The 20,922-nt window shown below is 44.6% G+C and overlaps 1 protein-coding gene across 1 annotated transcript in view; it reads right to left on the minus strand.

The window, feature by feature from the left end:
* The window catches only part of SGMS1 (sphingomyelin synthase 1), a 113,238-nt gene extending 100,255 nt beyond the window's left edge, over window positions 1–12,983 (minus strand). The window contains exon 1 of the mRNA XM_060241251.1: window positions 12,948–12,983. The gene's annotated coding sequence lies outside the window, so the exon portion shown is untranslated. The remainder of the gene's footprint in view (window positions 1–12,947) is intronic.
* Window positions 12,984–20,922: the final 7,939 nt, after the last annotated feature.

Consider the following 20,922-nt stretch of genomic DNA (forward strand, 5'->3'; position numbering starts at 1 on the left):
TTGGTCAGATTCCCTACAAATGTACTGTGTACAACTTCCACAGCAGCCAGCATATCTACATCATCAACATGTCTCCTCCCCTCTTTTCCCAGGGACTAAGGAAACAGGATGCATGCACTCCAGGAGACCACAAGGATTTTTAAAAGCAACCAGTAATGAAACCTCATAGGCAGGGGAGAAAAACCTTGATGCAATTATGTTTACTGTGCCATCATTGTGACATTGTACCAGTTTCCCGGTAGTTTCTCTCCTCCTGGTAAATGTAACCTTCAGAATCATGATTATTGCAAGAAAAAAACTATAAAAATACAAAGGTGGACTTTTGAGTTATTAAAGACATTGGCATTGGTGGCATCCCTCCCTCTACCTGTAGGATTTTCCTTCTAATTACATTTTAGGGACTTCTTTCATACTACATTTTGCCATTTATAATTACACATATTGCCAGAACTCCAATTTATCACAGTTAAAAGAACCTAGAAAAATAGTCTCTGCATTCACAGAGTATTACTCCAGGTGTGGGGGGGGGGACGACTTACCTTCCCCCCAAAACAAGATGCAATGAAAAGTTTCAAACAATGAAAAGTGCTATGATACCTTTGAACCAATCTAATTTATGATTCTATGGACTTTCCTAGGCAAGTGTCTTTCCAAAAACTTTTAGGTACACAGGTGGTAGTACTGCAGAATATTTCACTGCAATTACATTCTATTCTGCATATGAATAGGCCTCTTCAGGCTTGGCAACCGACAAACTTCAATTGCATGGCAAGTTCTTACTTGAAAGCAAAGAGGGGACTGATGCCAGAAATTTGCAGTGTAGCAAATCAGCAGTAAGAGGTAAAATTGCATTATAGAAAGATTTTGTGGACAAATCCATGAGTCAGTATTTGCTGGGGGGAAGGGGAAGGTGGATACTAAGTATGGAAGAGTAAGGTACAGTATTACAGAAGCATTAAGCCTGTTAAGAAATGTTCTTGTAAATAGCAGTCCTGTAAATAAATACCTTAATTCAATATATTATAGCTGGACATTTAGAAGTATTACACAGTCAACACATATAATAGAATTCCTCTGACTATTAATAACCTGACTGGTTGCCTTGGAGAATTTCATAAACTGGGCTACAAAGAGACAGACACAGCAGGGGTCTCTATCTACTTAGGGGACTTCCCAGCAATGCAGAAAAATACAAATCTGTAAATTAACCAAAGGGGGGGGGGAACCCTTTAAAACAGTCTGATAAGTATTAACAATATTTTAGAAACACAGAGTGTCAACAGCAGCTGAACATCACTTGTAGGAGGGGAAGCAGAAACCAGCCTGCTCAAGTAAGGCAGGGGTGTCAAACTCATTTGCTATGAGGGCTGGATTTGACATAAATGAGACCTTGTCGGGTCAGGCCGGGCCATGTGTATCGTAAAATGTAATATAAACTTTATAAAGTGCACAGACACACAATTAAAGATTTTTTAAAACTTAAAATAAAATGTGCTTAAAATATTAGCACGCTTGCAATATTTTGTTTTACCCTCTCTGATAAATGTCACCTCTTGCTATGAATTATTGCATCAAAAACTGCAATGTCTGCGCTGTACCAGTCTTGAATATGTGCTGTTCAGGTGTGTACATCTGTAAGTTGCAAACCTACTTTTGATTCACTGACATTCATTACAGACATCTCATGGTCAATGCTTTGAGCCTAAGACTCAGAGGAACATGAAGCAGCTGGGCATTGTGAGCTTTTGTACAGAAGTTGCATCACGTACTAAGCAAGAACATGTGAAGGCACTATGGCACAGACTGAGGGCTATGTGCTTGTCAACAAAACTATAATTTTCCTCTAGAAAAATGACTACAACTAAAAAAAAAATACAACTTCCCCCAAAAAACAACTACAAGAACAGAGAGACAGTCATATGCAGTGGTCAGTGTCAGCCTACTATCTTGGAAGTCTAAATTCAAGACCCCCAATCAAAGGAAAATGTGAAAGAAAAATTAAGGAAAATTTGCTGGGTAAACCTGGGGTGGAACACACTCTCAGCCTAATACTGATATTTCTCTTCTAAACCGTTCACATGCTTTCCTATTGAGAAAGACTGGAGGGCATGAGTACAGTGAAAAAGAGAAGGGGAACCCAGTTACACCCATAACAAGCCCAACAAAACACTCTCTTTCTCTCTCTCTGTAACAAGGGAAAAAGCTCATACCTTCACAAAAATGTTGCTAATGTTAAAAGAATTCTTTGTAGCTCTCTTGACTATGCAAAGGAAGCTCTGGCTCTTTTTTTCCTTCCCTGGGGCATGAGGAGGGACCTCAGCCATTAATTAGAAGAAGAGGCTTGTCTCAGTAGCTCTGCATAGTGATTAATTGAGCCTGGCAAACTTAATCGCCCAGCAGAGCTATAGAGCCAAGCTCCCTCACTGGCTGAGGCTGCTCCTCCCTCCTCCTCCCTTTGGGAAAAGGGAGAGTGGAGAGGGAAAGGCTGCTTTGCTGCCTGGCTTATCCGGGGAGAAACACAAAATGGCAACCAAAAAAAGCAGGCAAGGGAAAATGAAGCAGATGACAGCCAGGTGCTGGAGGGCCTGATTGGAGCCCTCCGTGGGTCAGGTGTTTTACACCCCTGGCTTAAGGAGTCCTAGCAGAGATTCTGAGGGACAGGGTGGAATTTTCAGATTGTTTCTCTCCCATACTCCCTGACCAGTGATTCCTTGTAGGTCCCCAAACCACCATTACATTTAAAAGTAAAATGACTGGCCCTTGTGCAGATGTTTAGAACAGCACAATAGGGTCAAGTACAAGAAAGAAGGATGTTTTTCCCCCCATATTGGGGAACCTTCCCCTTTAACCTCCCCATGTGGGGACAAATCCCCCCCCCACACACCAAATGAAGAGAAAGAAAAGATGTGTATGCATACTGCCTCCATACTGCCACAGAACCATGGCTGAGCGCAAGCAGACTACCTTGCAACTGTTATATGGAAAGGAAGCAAACAGCTTACAGGTTATTTCCCTTCAGTCACTGAGCTGCAGGGGGGAGGGGGGAGAGACCAAGCTTCCCCAGCCATTCCTTGGCACTTTTCCTGTTCCAGAACAAGGCCCAGGTCTTCAGCCTCATGGAGCTGAGCTGCAGCGAGCCTGGCAGAGGAAAACACAAGAGTCCATCCTCCCTGTTGCTGCCATTCTGGCTTATGAATGGCTATTACTAAAGGGTCACCTCCTCCAGCACTATTTACCTGAATCTCGGCCACTGATGTCAACAGAATGACTGGATGAGCAAACTGAAGCATCCTACTCCTCGTCCTTTGCTATTTTCTTTATCTCTTGGCCCCTGATTTCCACACTGACTAAATTGTTCTAAACTGTTATTCTCCCTCCCTCTTCCCCACACAAGGATAAATGTATGCTTGGGAAGCACTGAGTAGAATCAGACATCTTAATTGTTACATTAAAACATATGTTCAAGATGAAAACATGAATTACAGCTCCTGGACAAACTACTGTGTAGAATTCTGCACAGTAAGAAGAACTACACTAGCCAGCACAGCCTCACCTATTTTAATCAGGAACCAAAGGCACATCATGTGATGCGACAATACCCGGTTGGCTTGGGAGAAACTTGCAGGCCATCTTGGCAGCTAGAACAAACATGCAAGCTTGAATCAGCAAACATTGCTCCATTTTGTATAATGGGACCATATAATGGGTTGATGTAAAGACAGACTACAAACAAAACTGCCATGGATCAGTCACAGTTTTCAAACAATGGAATCTCACTGTTCTCTTTCATCTCAGAACATCTTAAATTACTTCACTACACAAGGTTCACCAGTATTGGCCCAGCTATAATACTATACCTATAGATTCAATTTTCACACATTCTCAGTCTAACCTACCGTATTTTTCAGACCATAAGACGCACTTCCCCCCCCCCCAAAAAAAGTGGGGGGGGGAGTGTGTGCATCTTATGGAGTGAAGGTACCTTCCGGGGGGGGGCGATCCGTTGCCTCCTCCTCTGATCCCGGCGCTTCCCCCGCGTGCCTGCCTGCCTGGCTCCAGCTTCTTCCAGCAAGCACTGGAATCGCTCCACGCTGCCTCCACCGCAAACGCAGCGCTTTGCGAGCGCCGGCTGCGGAGAGGGCAGCATGCTTCCTCCGTGCCTGCCTGCCTGGCTTCAGCTCTGATGCTTAAAGCAAGCGCTGGGATCGCTCCCTCCGCCCTCCAATCCCAGCGCTTGCTTTAAGCATCAGAGCTGAAGCCAGGCAGACAGGCACGGAGGAAGCACCCGCCCTCTCCGCAAACCCAGCGCTTCGCAAGCACCGGCTGTGGAGGGGGCAGCGTGCTTCCTCCGTGCCTGTCTGCCTGGCTTCAGCTCTGATGCTTAAAGCAAGCGCTGGGATCACTCCCTCCGCCCTCTGATCCCAGCGCTTGCTTTAAGCATCAGAGCTGAAGCCAGGCAGACAGGCACGGAGGAAGCACGCTGCCCTCTCCGCAGCCGGCACTCGCAAAGCGCTGGGTTTGCGGTGAGGGCAGCGTGGAGCGATCCCAGCGCTTGCTGGAAGAAGCTGGAGCCAGGCAGGCGCGGGGGAAGCGCCGGGATCGGAGGCGGAGGCAGCGGATCGCCCCCCAGGAGGAAGGTGCATCCTATGGACCGGAGCGCCTTATGGTCCGAAAAATACGGTAACTCACAGGGTTGTTGTGATGAATGGGGGAAAGGAGAATGATGTAAGTTGCTTTGGATCCACACTGGGAGAAAAGTGGGGGTATAAATAAAGTAAATAAATATGTAACACAAGGAGTGCATTCACACACACTAAATAACGCACTTTGCAGCTGGATTTTTACTGGGTAAGAATAGCAAAATCCACTTGCAAACGGTCGCCATGTAAAAGCACCCCACATATTGCAAACCATACGCTTTTCCTTACATGTGGGGGAAAAGCTCTCCTTAGGTAGTAAAATAACATGGGAAATAAGAAAAAACAACTAGGAAGCAAATTTACATGTTAAAAGTTTGAATGCGCAAGAGTAAATATTAATGAAAGCATTTCCACAACTTTCTTTAGGATATCATTTTGATTCAACACGAAAAATATCTACAGTTGACAAGACTCTGTCAACAGATGGGCACTCCAGTCAACAGGATCTGCAGAAAATAAGCACACAGAATACAGAATGTGACGAGGATGGCAATGAATGTGAGTGAAGAAAATGAAAGTATAATATAGTAGGTTCTATGTAATGATGAGGCGAGGTGGTAGTGGACATAGCTCTTTTATTGAATACAGCATAGTATAGTGCTGCCTCAGAAGACTGAAGACTGGGCCAACTACATATACACACAAAGTTCCCACGCTAACATGCTATTGGACCATTCAAAACAGCAGGGGGCTCGTGATTGGAGCAGAGCAGCAGGAATTTGGATCCTACTGCCTATTGTTCCTGAGTCCCCAAGCTCAGTCCTACAGGCTCCAATGAGCCAGGCAAGAACTCCATATACTAGATACAATTCCAACCACATATACAACAGAAAGAAATCAGAAAGTTTAGCTCTTCCAGAGAAGGGTTCTAATGCCAGCAGTTTCTACAGCCTACACATCAAATTGAAGGCTTAAAAATACATTCTCTATTCAATCAACTTTAAGTACAATCGCCTCTAGCTGCACCATTTGCCACTGATTTTATATTTTTCATCATCAGATTGTATGTTTGCTTGGAAGTAATGATTACTAATTTCAGCGGAAGGTTCCTACATGCACGTGTGTTGTAGACAGGGCCAGCTTGTGCGTCCCTGGCGCCCTAGGCAGGCGCCCCCCCACCGCCCCCCTGTAGCACAGAGTCCCCCCGTCTCCTCCCTCCCCCCTTCCTTTCCCATTTGCCCCCTGGCGCCCCAGGCAAGCATTTAATTTGCCTTTCTTCCCCCCACACTGCCACCACTGCCGTGGCCACTATCCCCCTCTGGCCTGCTGCCACCCCTCCGGCCTGCTGCCGCCGCCCCCCACCCCCTCCAGCCAGTCGCTGAGCTCTACTCGCTCTCCCTCCCACGCCACTCGCCAAACTAAGGCCTGTCGGCTACTCACAGCCCGCACCTGCGCATTTTGACTCAACAAAATGGCAGGCGCAGGCTGTGAGTAGCCGACAGGTTTTAGTTTGGTAAGCAGTGAGCGGCGCGGGAGGGAGGGAGAGTGAGTAGAGCTCGCCAACCGGCTGGAGGGTGTGAGGGGCGGCAGCGGGCTGGATGGGGATAGTGGCTGCGGCAGTGGCCACAGCAGCGGGGGGGGAGGAAGGCAAACTAAGTGTTTTCCTGGGCCGCCGGGGGGGCCCAATTTGCCGCCCCCTGCCTCCCAGCACCATAGGCAACCGCCTAGTTTGCCTAGCGGCAGAGCCAGCCCTGCTTGTGGATTGCAGGCGTTGTTACAGTAAATTACAATTATCCTGAGAGTTAAAAACCTACATATCCCAGGATGGAAAACTAAAGAGGGAGGTTCTAGAACTTCTTTATCACTGTAGGTGCTATTTTTTCGCCCACGTCTAACTCTTAACTTGGAGCCTGAGCCTAGGCACATTAATTCACAATCAAGTCCTAATATGTTCAGTGGAGTTTACTCCACAATAAAGAGCACATGATTGCAACCTTAGTAATAAAACCTACCACTTTCTATTAATAAGTCACCTTTTCTAGAAAATAAAGGCCTTCCCCTCATCCAACTGCTATGACAACGTCAGTCAATAGGTACAGAGTGCAATCTCAAGCTCCCAAACAGCCAATAGGTTAAGTGAAATTTACAGTCATTGCGGTTATTTTCTCATTCTTGGGGGGATTGAAGCTTGTGGGTGCATTTCTTTTCCAAAAGGATGTAAAAGATGAGTAGGGGGAAAAAAAGAAATATGAGAGCCTACACTATATTCTACTGTTTCTTGGTATGCATCAAAACAGAATCAGCTTTTCAACTATTTCCTAGAATCGTCTTGGGAGGAAAGCGTTATCTAGCATTCCCCTTCCTGAACACTTGGTAATGGGGAGGAAATAGTAAAAACAAATTAAGGATGCCATTCTCCTGTCCATGGGTGGGGAGGCAGGTGTCAGTGTGTGTGTCTGTTGGAAATATGCAGTTTACTGTCAGAATCGTTTTGGGCTTTATTGGAATAACTCTATGAGTCAAAACTTAGTTGTAAGAAGGAAAAAAATTCCAAAAGGAAAAAAAACCAGTCTGAAGAATAAATCAGCTATGATACGCAGGTCTTATAAGAGTCAAAGTTGGCTCAATTTTATTTTTAACTGTCTATTAACAAATTAAACTAGTGGACATATCTCACAAATAAACCATTTCAAAGGGATGAGGAGTAATCAAGAGAGAGGCCTACCATGGCACAATAGCTAAAGCAGCAGTCTATGCACAACACAGAACTGGATCAGTACATAAGGCCAGAATTTTCAGCACAGATATGAGCAAGTAAAGTCCACTAAATTACGAGGACATACTTTCAAAAATGCTGTTTATAGTCTGAGTGCAAGTATCTTGGTTACAGGCTAAATTTCCTGCTACATCAAGTTAACTGTGTGGGCCTGGGAGGTCATAAATTTCTCTCAATGGAATGATATTACTCTGACTGCCTTGAAAGATGCAGTCATGAGACTCCTCCAAAAAATGTCCCTGAAACCCAATTAGAACCTGATAACCCACGTTCCTTTTCTTGGCAAGGTGCCTGAGTAGATGGTGGGTAGGCAGTTTAAGGCAGTATATGAAGATACAAATTATCTAAATCCATTTTATTCTGGATTCAGGCTTGGGTTTTGGATGGAAATGACCTTGATTCTCCTGACCTATAATCTTAAATGCAGGAATGACATGGGGAGTTTCTCTCTGTTGATTCTCCTGGACCTTCCGATGGCTTTCAGTATCAATGACCATCCTTCTGGAGAGGCTGACTGTGTCAGAAATAGGGAGCACTGTGCTTTGGTGGTTCCACTGTTAACTTTTTTTGTATTTTTAATAAGAGTGTGTGTGCATGTGTGAGTTTGTGCACCTGGAACTCATGATGACCTCTGGTGACTGACTCCTACCAGAGGGTTGCAGGATATTGAAGGAGGTGGCTGAATAAAGTCCACCCCGCCTCCTGATTTCTGGTAGTTCAAGGAGGTCACCCATCCAAATATTTGCCAGAGTCAAACCTGCTTAGCTTCCGAGACCTGATGAGATCGGGCTTGCCTGGGCCATCCAGGTCAGGGTGATTCCACTGTTAACTTGACTGATTCTGGGCAGTGGTTCTGGAAGATAGTTGCTCAGCCCTAGCGCATTTATGCTATGGAGCCTCACAGGGATCCATTCTGTTCCCCACACTTTCTAACATCTATGTGAAAAAGCGTTGAGAGTTCATTATAGGGATTTTAAGTAAAGTGCTACCAGAATGTAGAGGACACCCATCTCTGTTTCTCTTTAATTGCTGAGTCGGTGGAAATCCTGACCCAGTGCTTGGAGAAAGTGATGAGATGGATGAGGACTAATAAATTGAAGCTCAATCCAGACAAGGCTTTTGGTCAATGACAAAGCCGCCTGAGAAATCAGCCTGTCCTGGAGGAAGCTGGAAACTTCAGCTGGCCCAAAAAGCAACTATTGTCAGGGGATGTATCACCCCCCCCCTCATGATAAACAATCAGAACTAGCTGGCCATCTTTTTCTAGGCATAATTCAAAATGGCTGAACTGCCTCCTTTCACAAGCTCAACCTGCCAGCTAAAATCTTCCTTGCTAGTCGTAGTCCCTGTGCTCTTACCTTGTTAGGAGAGATGAGTAGCAATCAGAGACAGGGCTATTTCAGCAGTGGCATGGGACCTGTGGAACACCCTTCCCTTTGAGCTTCACCTGGTGCCTACGCTACTCTCTTTTAGGTATCCAGCCAAGCTTATTTTTACATGGACTTCTAATTAAGGGTTGAATTTTAGCAGCATTTTTCTATTCTGCTGTTAAGTTTGCGCAAGACACATTTTAAGCTGCACAACATTTTATGTTTTTATTCTCTGGCTTTTTTAGTGCCAGAATTAATGAACAATTTATGATGTTTAAACTTTTTACTGTTTTATTTTGAAAATCACCTCCAGCAGGTTCCTTAAAGAAGCAGTTAGTTGTAGACATTTTCTAAACAAAACATGTTAGTGCTTTAAATCACAACTTGTAACACAAAAAAAAGATTACAATCCTCCATTTATCTAACATTCATATTTTACTCAAAATCACTTGGAGCGCAAATCCAGGAGTAGCCTCTTTCTACAAAAAAACAAAAACAGCACTAACATTCTTTGCGTCTTCAAAATGCTTTCAAAGTAAATACTGCACCCTTTAAAAAAAAAAAAAACACTAGTTCAAAGACAAAAGTTATTGTTGCTTTTGAATCAAAGCCAAAAACAACTCCTTGTGTTAGGTAAATGTGGCAATACCAAGCAGTGACTCAAACATATCGTTTGCAAGCCCATCTCACATTTGGAGCTCCCCATGGAGAACCCAATGGTATTTATTTGCTTCATTTATACTCCACCTTTCTCTCCAATAGAAACCCAAACCAGCTTAAATAATTCTCCTCTCCTCCACTTTATCCTCTCAACAACCCTGTGAGGCAGGCTAAGCTGACAGTATGTGGCTATCCTAAGGTTACCCAGCAAGTTTCCAAGGCAGAGGCATGATTCAAATCTGGGTCTCCAAAGGTCCTAGTCCCAAGCATTCTAACTCCTTCACTACATTAGCTTCAAAGAATGATCCAGAGAAGCATCTAATCTTCAAAGAATTGTCCAGAGAAGCATCCAGAGAAGAACTAATCTCTGTATTTTGCAGATGAGCTTTAATTCTGGGGGAGCCCCTGATCCCACTTGGAGGTTAGCATCCCCAAGAAGGTGGCATTGCTAAACTAACATTCAGTTCTACTTGTTGTAGGCAAGATTTAACTTAGCGTAATCACAATGAATGAACAGGCCAAAGTTTGAGTCCAGTGGCATCTTTCAAACCAACCAAGTTTGATTCTGAGTATAAGCTTTCACGTGCATACACACTTTCCCCAAAGTGTGGAAGCTATAGTAGTTTCCCCTTCAACTATTTGTTAAAAAGAGAGTGCACAAGTCCCCTACATTTTCACCACCAACACCTTTATATAATATAAATCTGCCTTAAAATTCTGTTCACATAAAGGTTGAGTTGTTTGGATCTTCACAATACCTCACAGCACTATTAAGTTAAAAGATCTTTAATATATATTTAAAATATAACATGGCAAGCAGCTGAAAATAAATACCTGCAAGGGCAAGAACACTAACTCAACTATGTAAACAGCACAGAACCCACTCTTACTAACAATTCAATATGGGAAAGAGACATGACATCATAGAACTTAGGACAGTTTGTCCACATTTAAAGTACATATTGGAACAACTGCTGGCACTGCTAACCTTTGAAAAACCAGTCACCAAACTATGGTACAAGTAGCTGACAAATCATTGCTAGTTTGTGCCAGCAATTCAGCCATAGTATAAGCTCTTCTCTCATCATCATAGTAAATCCTCAATCTTGTTGCAGGGACCCAGAAAAACTTTTAGCTGAAGCCAGTGCGGTGTAGTGGTTAAGAGTGGTGGCCTCCAATCTGGAGAACTGGGTTTGATTTCCCACTTCTCCACATGAAGCCTGCTGAGTGACCTTGGGCCTGTTACAGTTCTCTCAGAAGTCTCTGGGTGATTCTTGTGGGCAGAGGAAAGGTGACTATAAGCCACTTTAAGACTCCTTAAGGTAGAAAAAAAGTAAGGTATAAAAACCTGTTCTTCTTCTAGCTTAACTCAAAAGCCCTTTTCAGTAATTACATTTTACCACACGTACCAGGAGAGTGTGCCATATGCAAGCCCCCCAAATCTCCATAACTGCCATTTTGTATGGATGGGGTATATTTGCCATCTTGGTATAAAAGTATCAAACTACTGGGTTTCAATATATATCCACCAAGACTGAAATACATATGTCACCCTTTTCAGATTAAATGGTGATCACACGTATCACAATCATACATCACATGCATTCCCAACAAACAGTAAAAATAATGGCTGAAAATGATTTTACAACTGTCAAAATCCACATATTTACATACCTACTAGGGCTACTAGAAGGAATGTCAAAAGTTACTCCCATCAGGTCCCTCCTACAAAAAATTATTCTACTTTTTAATAAGGATTGTACCACTAGCATTTTAGCACTAGCCCTAAGCCCCACTGATGTATAGTGTAAGCAGCACATTTACTAGTCCCACACTGCAACACATTCAATTCTTTCAATTTTCACTTCCTACTGTACAGGAAAACTTATGCCAATAAAAAATTTTAAACCTAAGAAAGAAACCTAGCAGTCTAGGCGGAATAATACTGTACGACTGTAGCAGAATAGGTAACTTTTTTCCATTATCATGTGACTCAGATACCTGGCTGTCTTTCACAGCTTCCTCAAAAGAATTATCTCAGCCCCAGGGTCCCCAAAGGGCAGCTGACCCTAGAACACTCCTTTTTCTAACTGTGACACGAATCACACAAACATAGTTACACGAAGCTTTTCTCCTTAACCTTGCCCGTACAGACACCATATCCTCTGATGAAAACTACTTTTAGCTACCCACCTTAAATCTCATCAACTACGAAGTGGCCTTCGGGCAAGCCACTGTCTCTCAAACAAAGACGTCATCCAAAGCATGGGGGTACTAACACCTCCCGGCCTTATACAGCTGCTGTGGCCGATAAAATCCACATGAAACCCTTCAACCAAACATAACAATATAACTGGCATGATTGTTATTCATGCACTGTCACCCCAACACACCATATAATTTCTGTGTTGCACACAACCACCCTGCACTTAGCCTCATGCTGTGACACCTTCCCTCCACCTCATGCTGAACGCTTCTCTCAGGTTATCACCGATGAGAGGAACACTGCAATCTTAAACAGAGCTACCCCCTTCCAAACCCAGGGATATAACTTGGTTCAGGACTGCAACGCCAGTCCACTTGAACCGTTCCTCAAAAGTAAGCCCCGCAAAGTTCAGAGAGAATCCCAATGCAGTCCTAAGGATCAGGCTTCCAGAATCATCACTGCCTCTGCTCCACGTCACAACCAGTGTTCCCTCTAAGCTGAGCCTAGCTCACAGACTTTTTCGCCTCCAGCTCACACATTTTTTGTCTTAGCTCAGGAAAAATGATCCCAGAGCACAATAATTTATGCAGCAGCTCACAACTTTAAAGCCAGTAGGTCACAAGTTTAACACAACGTAGAATTTCTGCTCACAAGTCTCTGCAGCTTAGAGGGAACCTAAGCAGACTCTGAGCACAACAGCTGCCCCCTTCTCCAAGTATAACAAAATACATTCCCCGTCCACTTCGGCTGTGCGGCTGTCATCTTCCTCCGGAAAGCAGCTTCCTTCAGTGGTTCTTCTTCTACTTTACCACGGCACCCAACCCCCCTCCTCTCGGCCTCCATCCCCACCAAAGCAAATATATCCTAGCAACCCACCGGGCCAACCACAGCCCCCGACTACGCCACACATCTTACTTCAATGCCACCCATGGCTACGCTACTCTTCACCTCACTCCACCCGCACGCTTTGCCGCCTCCTTCAGAGCCAGCCGCTGCTTAGCCAAAGACTTGGCAGAAAGCAACACCTCTGGCTTCCAGTGCCTCTCACCCCACCCCAAGCTCCTTTCCTCCTCACGCAAGGGCCTGGAGACCCCACCTTCTCTTCTCCTCTCCGTCTTCCTCTTCTCGTCCGCACCGTAGGCAGCTCCGCTTCTCCCCACGGCCGCAGCCTCCTGTCTAAAACCTGCCCTTTGCTCGTGCTCGCTGCCCTGCTTGCCTGTCTTCGGAGCTCCGCTGGAGACTCAGAGCGCGGTGGCGGCCGGGCTGTGGCGCATCTGGCAACCTGAGGCACTCACTTGGCTCGCTTGCTGGCTCTCCCTCCGCGGGCCGCCCTCCTTTTCCTTCTCCTGACTGCTAGTGCGGGACGGAGAAGGGAGAGAGGCTGGCGTGCAGCGGCGGCGTCTGCAGAGGAGGGACCTTCTGGCTGGCCTTTTGGAGCGCTGGAGGAAGCCTAGGCTGGGCTCGGCCGCCGGGCGGGTGGGTGGCTTTCCTCGCGCGGGCTGCCTGCCTGCAGCCAGAGGGACATAGTAGGACCGGAGCGGCGGCGGCGGCAACAGCAGCTGGCGGCCCGAGGGGTCTGGGACGGCGACTGAGCTGGGGGCGGGCGAGCCAGCGACGGCTGTCCCACGTGACGGGCCTTGTCATCGCGCGCAGCCATCTTCCGTCCGGGCGGCTCCGCCTGCTGGCTGTGCCGAGGAGGAGGAGGGAACACCTCAGGAGCCGGCCTGCGTGGCCCCTTTCCCGAGCCGGGTTAGTGCCGCGCAACGTCCAGGCATGCAAGGAAGGAGGTTTGCATTCGGAACAGGGTTTCTCGCCTCGCTTGCCCAACTGCGTTTTCTTTTTAATGGCTATCTTATTGGACTGGCCTGGTTTCAGCGCCTTGGCAGCTATTTATAGAAGCAAGTCCCCTTTTGGGGTGGGGTGGGTGCGGGAAGCGTTGTTACCTGGAAGTAAGCGTGCGTAGGATTTGCGGGCTTACAAACTCGAGCCTAAGCATGTTGAAGGAGGCGTTAGGGCAAGACTCGCAGAGAAAGGGTGCCTCAGGATTACAAGTCAGCATTCAGAAGCTGTATCGTGAAGATAGTTTCAGAAGTTAACCCTGTTGCATTTAGGGATGCCAGCCTCCAGGTAAGATCTGGGGGTCCCCCTTGGATTACAGCTCATTTCCAGACTACAGAGATCAGTTCTCCCCTGGGGAAAATGGATGCTTTGGGGGGTGGCATTGGACCCCATTGAGATGCTTGTCGTCCTCAGGTTCAATCCCCAACGCTCCAGGAGTTTCCCAGTCTGGATCTGGCAATTATATCCCCCATCCCCTGCTGGTGGCCAAAGTGAATCCGGCAACCCTAGTTGGCCTGATTTGGAATCCGGTAGCACTTTAGAGATCAACAAGATTTTCAAGTATATGCTTTCGTGAGTCAAAGTTCCTTTCTTCAGACACAAGCAGGAATGGAGATCTTGGAGCCTTTTTGTCTCCATTCCTGATGAAAGGAGCTGTGACTTTTGAAAGCTTATCCCTCGAACCACTCATTGTTGCTCCGCCCCTGGGCTTCTGCTTTCCCTGGCTCAAGTAACCAATTCCCCACCAGTTTCTGTGCAGGCGCATTTTGATCCACAGCTGCTTCCCATTTCCTTTACTCTTGTTCCTGTTTTTTGGAGCAACTGGTGGGGAATTCATTGTTTGAACCAGGGAAAACAGAAGTCCATGGGCGGAGCAACTGCTAGTGAGAAATCGGCCTCACTGTATTCTGACACTTTCCTAGTTTGACAATAAAATGCCATGGAGAGACATACCAGGTGGCCATTGCCAGATATGGGTGCAGCACTTTTTTTTTTAATGGTGTAGAGTAATGAGAGAAGAGACCCAAATAGCAGGCAGCAGGTTCTAAACAGGCTTACTTAAAAAGTAGTATTTAAAAAAAAAAAATTGGCCCGCCTATAGGGGTGTTCTAAGCAAAATCAGATTTTATAGCACTGATACAGAGTGAAACCGTGTGAAAGAGAAGCCCGGAGCTTTTACACAAGGAGGACTTAATGAGTTTTTAGCTTTCCCCTTGGGCAGTTTTCAAGTTCTGTATGAGAATACAGTTATGGTTGTGAAATGGTTCCACCTTTTCAGTGAGTTCTTATAGGCAAACATGTGCTGCTGGATACCCTGATTAACACTGAGTGTAAAGATGATGTGGTTCTGCATGTCTTGTCAGAAGCATACTCTGTGCCAAGAAGCTAGAGGGTGAGGTGTACAGCGGGGCCTCAAAAGGTTCCCACATGTCTGCGTTGCAAATTGTAACTCATTAAGTCAGTGATGATCTAGTTTTTTGCTCTCTCTGGCCCACTGTCGTTCTCTTTTCTAGGATTCCCCAAATCAGCACCAACCATTCGCTGCACAGCAGAACATGCAGAGATGCTGTGTTCTACATATATAGCCCTGTGCTGCAGGCAACGATCTGTGGATTTAAGGTTTAATTCCAGCATTGGCACCAGAAGAAGAAAGGAACAGGATCTCTTTCATTCCCTTTAGAAAAAGAATGCAGCAGTTCCTTAAACCAACCTTCCTCAGCCCTGCAAACCAGTTTAGGGTGACGGAACAATAAATTGACAGCCACCTCAATAAATCCAGCGCACATGAAGAATGGCCTTCTATCAGGGACATTTAGTCCACACAGATCTTGGCTCCTGAGTAGTAGTCACCTGTCTCTGGATCCTATCCCTACCTGAAACTTCACGCCCTCTTAAAGATGCTGCACCCTACTACATTAACCTACAATTACCATAGGCAATCCCTGGTTTTGAGGTTTAAATCTGTCCGTATTCTGCAGATGAGAAGGGGGATGGCTAAAGCAAAGTGGAGAAAGACCTATTGGGCCAAATCCAGTAGGACACAGGCAGAAGCTCATTTTAAAGCATAGTCTATGGTGGGAAAGAAACATTTTCCCACCATCACTGTGCCTATACAGTGTAGAGTGGAGCTCTTCAGGATAGTCAGAGGATCTGACCTGCAGGAGGAGATGGACTGCTCGGGGGCATATTATGACCATTTGCTTAGCACATTGCAAACAGGAAGAAATTACTCATACTCAAGGAGAAACTGCTTGTGATCAGATTATATGCAGTCTTTCCTACAATAATATAAGAACGATTGCTGTAAATTAGCATGTAATATGAAATACTTTATCAACCCTTTAGATAAGAAAAAATACATGCTAAAGGATTTTACAACAGGTAACTCTACACAGGTTATATATATCATCCAATGCCCCTGTAAAGAAAACCTTTAGGTTGGAAACCAGAAAGCTAAGAACATACATAGCAGAACATAAAAAGTAATATAAAATTGAAAAAGACAACTGCCCCATTGGCTAAACACTTTGTTGAGACTAATCATGGTCCCTCTGGTTTTATTTTTGGGCCTGTGCAGAAATTAACGTCTTTTTTTAAAAAGGGTGCTACTGAAAAAAGAAGCAGACTGGATTGTTAGACTCTAGACACTGATACCCAGGGCTTTTTTTCTGCCAGAGCCCACAGGGGCGGAGCTCCTCCTGGGCTGGCCAGGGCTCCAGCTGGCCCAAACCGCCATGCGGCAGCCACATACTCTCAGGCCAGGCGTTGTTGCGTAATATGCAAATTAGCTCCTGTTGGGCTTTTTCTACAAAAAAAGCACTGCTCACCTAAAGGGTTAAATGCTTCTTTAGAATTGCATCAGCTGTTTAAAAATGGGAGACATGACACTGAAATGGTTACATGTGTCTTTAGAACTGCATCAACATCTGTAAAAAAATGGGAAAGATTACATCAACGATGCCAGAATTTAGTGAAGTTCTTCCAGTGACAATTACCTACTGATCTTTTACTCTTTTTAAAGAACTGCTGCAAGACGAACAGGTTAGTAACGTTCATTTAGGCACAGTCAAAAGATTTCTTTACTTTTGAGCCAAAATCTTTTGGGTGCTGGGCAGCCTTATCTCAGTTCTTTACAAGGAGTTTATCTTCAAGGACAGAATAAGCTCTAGTGGTTTTGTATGTCACTGATATTTTAGGACCCAGATTTTAATTCTTAATATAATATGTACAGTATATAATTCTAACTATACTTATGTAAACTAAGTGCTGTAATAATGTATTACACATTCCCCTGATGAAGCCTCCTGGCAAAACAAAAACATGGAAATTTAATTAATAAAGTATATTTTTACCTGATTTTGCACCATCAGCCTTCGTCCTATTTTTATCTTCGTTTTAAGGCATAACAGACTTCTCATTCACATTCATGAAGAAAGGAAGAACGAACAAACAGGATAATCTGTATGAAAACTAAAAGGAGGCAAAACACAAAGATAAGTCGTCCAACAGATGGCACTTTAACAGACCACTGTTATGTAGTACGAATAATGGGAACTGAGATGCAGGGGGTGGGGTTTAGCAAGAACGCACAGGAACACAGTTCTGGCTGGCTTGGTGTCAGGGGGTGTGGCCTAATATGCAACTGAGTTCCCGCTGCACCTTTTCTACTAAGAAAAGCCTTGTGCAAAACAAAGGTGACATTGGGGGGGTGTGGCCTAATATTCAAATGAATTCCTGCTGGGCTTTTTCTAAAAAAAAAAAATTAGCTGTACCTAGAATCTGACTTGTAGCTATCCTGAATTTGTGCCTTGTAGTAACAAAGTGATCCAAAAAGTCTGTGTACTTCCTTACTCCCCAGCTTGTCATTAGGAATGCTAATGAAATATACCCCTTTAAGTGTTGACCTCAGGTGACACTAGGAGAAACGGGGGCAGATTTTACACAGGATGGTGGTGGGCGGTATGATATCAGGGGAAAAGGGAAATCAGCAACTTTCTGCTCCAGATTTCTGACTGGACTGCAAGCTAACGGGAAGTCTGGGGAGAAAGTAAGTAATGTGTGTGTGATGTTAAGACACACACACTTTAACTTATTGAGGATTCCTTGCCAGTCAACTGGGCCCTGCCTGACTTAGCAGCTGAAACTGCAGAGGTTTTAAAGGAGAGGCTGTCGGAGAAGGGAAGGAGAAAAAGCTGAAGAGAAACTGATAAAGGTAGATGACAAGTAGAGAAAGAAGCAAAAAAAAGGGATAGGCTATGAGGGAAGGAAAGGGGGGGGGGAGAGGAAATAGGGCAGGCTCCCCTGCTAGTTACTGATAATTGATATGCTGATTAATAACCCATAAAGTTCTGCAGTCCTTGAGTAGGAAGTGACATACATAAAAGTGTTCTGATGAGCAGTAGATAGACACAGAAGCACCCAACATGGGGGTTTTTTAGCACTTGACATAAATCTCTGAATGGTTTGCTCTTGGCTTACTCTATAATTTTTCTTTCTGTAAAGCAGTTATAAGAAACGCTTTAATCCTGTAAAAAATCTTTGCCTGCCAATCACATAACATGCCAGTTATCCTAGCATCCCACCTACTCCTCCACCAATTTAAGACTTTGGGGTTTTTTTAAGTGAGGCATAGTTGTTTCTGTACTGAACCACATTTGGTCAAGAGCCAGTTTGCGCACCCCTAGTCTGGGAGCATATCAAGTTGATAAAGGCAGTTTCAAAGCCATTACTGCTTGGGAAGCAGAGAGCTGTGACAGGTGCGTTCCTGTTTCTAAGCTTAAGTTGCTGCCAAAATGTTCATTACAATAGGGTACTTTATTCCTCCTAGAAGGGTACATCTGGTTTATTTCCTCATTCCCTCTGTGAACCTGAAGGGAACCCATAAATACACGATTCTGGATGGGCTATAAACAATGAAAATGTTTTCTTGGGTGCTTCTGGGCCAGCAGGAACAGAGGTATGGTAGGCCTTGAACTAGAATCCCTGGGGTTCTAAATATATGTACTTAACATCCATGCAGAATTCCTGTGGTAGCCGTGTACAGCTTCTCCTGGGTCTATGCAAGTTAAAGGATTGCTTATAAGTTCTTCGTGGGAACTATTTAACAAAATGAAAGGGCTGCCACAGGTTGAATTCCTGCTTGACCATTACATGATTTGTTCCATTCGGAGCTGCTTCCTGCATCTCTGAGCTGTGTCCTTGGCTATTTTACCCTGTCCATTCCGCCCCTCCCGGGGTTTGGAATTGTAATTTTGCTGAAAGTGACTGGCTTCACCTTGGCTTGTAGCAGTGCTCTCAAATGGGTTAGTTGCTTTAACTGCTAGCTAACTTTGGGGTTAGTTAGTACCCCAGAATGAGGACAGTGGGTGCTGTAGACAAAGGTTTCAACTTGGAGAAGGTAAACTTTGGGAACAGAAAGGATTATGCCACTGATGTGTTTCTTTCCTCAAATGTTTTTGGGACTGCAGCTGCCCATAGAATTTACTAAAACAATCAGGCAGTCTTTCCGGATTTCAATTGCTCATTGTATTAAGCATTGACCATTGCACATTTTGACCACTGGTAACACGTTTGATTGTTTCAATATGAATGTGCTGAAACATTTACATAGCTTATTTGCTCCTCTCTCCCCTGCCCCAGACAGATTTCCATATTGTATACATAAACTATGGATTGTCCACTGCAGATGGACATTAAGTGATAACTTCAGCAGCCTGGTCCCTTTGGGTCTTTGCCAAACTGGTTGGCTTAGGATCTGGTTGTTATTGAGTTCCTGCACAGTAAGTCTATGCAAGCCTGGACAATGATTCCAGGGAATGGTTTCTGCAGCATCTGTTTTAGAGGTTCATCATTTTCTGGGCTGCTTGCCATTTCATCTGTTGTAGCTGAGGGAACAGCACAAGGCTGAACTCACAGAGTTCCTATGGCAGGTTTTCACTCTTGCCATCTCTCGCTTGTCTAAATGCCTCCTTTAGATATTTTCTTGGGAAATCATGCCTAGTGTTTTGTTGTTGTTGTTGTTGTTGCTTTAAACTTCCAGTATAATTTGCATAGGCACTCAACATCTATGGCTCTCCTGGTTTAACGGATAACCCCACTAGATCTTGCAACGGCAGTTAGGTTACTTCTGTAGCAACCTGCAGTCTTTTAATCATTCACAGTGGGTGTAATATTTTTTTTTTCCAGTCATGGTGGCCTTGGTTCTATCAGGTCCTTGAGTATTTGCCTTAGTAATTTTTCATAATGGATACAAATGGGTATGACACATCCTGATTTGCCAGGGTGCTGTATCCATTTGTGGGTCTTCCAAGAACATGTCATAGCAATACTTGCAATTTCTTTAGATATGGAAGCATTTGTCAGTGTTGCACCCTCCGTCTCTTTCGTTTATTGGGATATTTGGTTACTATAGCAGAGTTTTGCCCAGTCATAGAAGCATGATACTGAGTGCAGTAAACAAAATTCCCAAGAAGTAAATGGCAAAAAGAAAAAGGAAACTTACTTTTATTCAAGTAGATTCAGTTGACATTCAGGTTGCAGTCAAATGAAGCGAGAGAAGCCTAATCTAAAGAGTATTTTCCCTATCACAAATGGCCCACTTGTCCAGCATCATGTGTATGGGACTATGAAGGCATTGTCGGGACCTGCAGAGAATCCCATGTTCCCTCTAAGCTGAGTGTGAGCTAGCTCACAGTTTTTTAGCCTGTGGCTCACACATTTTTGTCTTAGCTCAGGAAAAATGGCCCCAGAGCAAACTAATGTATGCAGTAGCTCACAGTTTCAATGCCAGTAGCTTATGAAGTAGAAGTTTTGCTCACAAGACTCCACAGCTTAGAGGGCGCATTGGCAGAGACATGTGTCTCCATAGAAGGCCATGTGTAAGGAGTGAGATGTGGGTCAGAAGGCAGCTCCCAGGTTAAGACAGAGAGGCATCCCATTCAAGGAGATAAGACATATATACACGTAAGAGTGAGTTCTCCCATGTCCAGGCATACTGAGTCATTCATTCAAACATCATAATCATTGACTCAAGCACCAAGCCGGGGAAATTGCTCCTAAGATCTTGATTACATGGTCTGATAAGTCTTGGTTGTCTAGTGTCTTAATGTTAGAGAGTGGCTTCTCTCCTGGAATTAATCATATTGTTATGTTTGTTCCCTCCCATGATGTAAAGCATTTTCCATCCAACACAGAACAAATGCATCATTGTCCTATTTACCTGTGAGGTGGATTATCTAGGAAGTGCAGCTGCATTTCAAATCTCAACTCTTTTCTTTTTCTTAGGCCTTTCCCAGTCTTCTAAATAATCTCCCCATAAGATCCTCACGTAACAGTAAGTTTCTTCAGATTTTGAAGGACAGACTTCAAAATAGCGTTTCAGGTTTTTAAGTACAGACTTTCTCCTCTTTTTCCACAAAGTTTTTCTAGGCC

The sequence above is a fragment of the Heteronotia binoei genome, chromosome 6 (assembly GCF_032191835.1).
Source record: "Heteronotia binoei isolate CCM8104 ecotype False Entrance Well chromosome 6, APGP_CSIRO_Hbin_v1, whole genome shotgun sequence".
Lineage (NCBI taxonomy): Eukaryota > Metazoa > Chordata > Lepidosauria > Squamata > Gekkonidae > Heteronotia > Heteronotia binoei.